At 40.0% G+C, this 437-nt stretch overlaps 1 long non-coding RNA gene across 1 annotated transcript in view; it reads left to right on the top strand.

Annotated features, from left to right (window-relative positions):
• Window positions 1-437, top strand: part of LOC105815221 — a 151,342-nt gene that overhangs the window by 115,241 nt on the left and 35,664 nt on the right. The window lies entirely within an intron of this gene.

Raw genomic sequence — 437 nt, 5'->3', positions numbered from 1 at the left:
AAGCCGCTCAAAACTTTCTGCTAGGCTCTATCCTCATAAGCAAAAGTTTCTGGCTTAAATGAACCCCTCATTAAGTATATCCTGGATCCTCTGAGTTAGCAAAATACCACTTACACTCATGAACTTGAAGCATTTGAGGATTGAGGATTAGTTGAGGAATATATATCCTTAGAAGGTTCTTTTGGATCAAATGCCCAGGATGTTCTCATTCAGAATTTGAGATGGAAGTCAGGACTTTATTTCGCTGGGATTTTCTTTCTCATCCTTTGGAAGATTGGGGCCTGATTCCTGACTAGCCTAGACAGACTTTTTCTCCCTAGCCTCTTACACTGCTCCTGGCAACTGTGATGTTATGTATGAATGCCTTACTTCCTCAACATGTGTTGTAAATGTCTAGAGTAGCACAGTCTGATATACAATATGAGCCACATATGTAA

Source organism: Propithecus coquereli, unplaced genomic scaffold (genome assembly GCF_000956105.1).
Source record: "Propithecus coquereli isolate 6110/MARCELLA unplaced genomic scaffold, Pcoq_1.0 Scaffold32, whole genome shotgun sequence".
Classification (NCBI taxonomy): Eukaryota; Metazoa; Chordata; class Mammalia; order Primates; family Indriidae; genus Propithecus; species Propithecus coquereli.
Note: the sequence above shows the minus strand (reverse complement) of the source record. Positions and strands in the feature narration are given on the sequence as shown.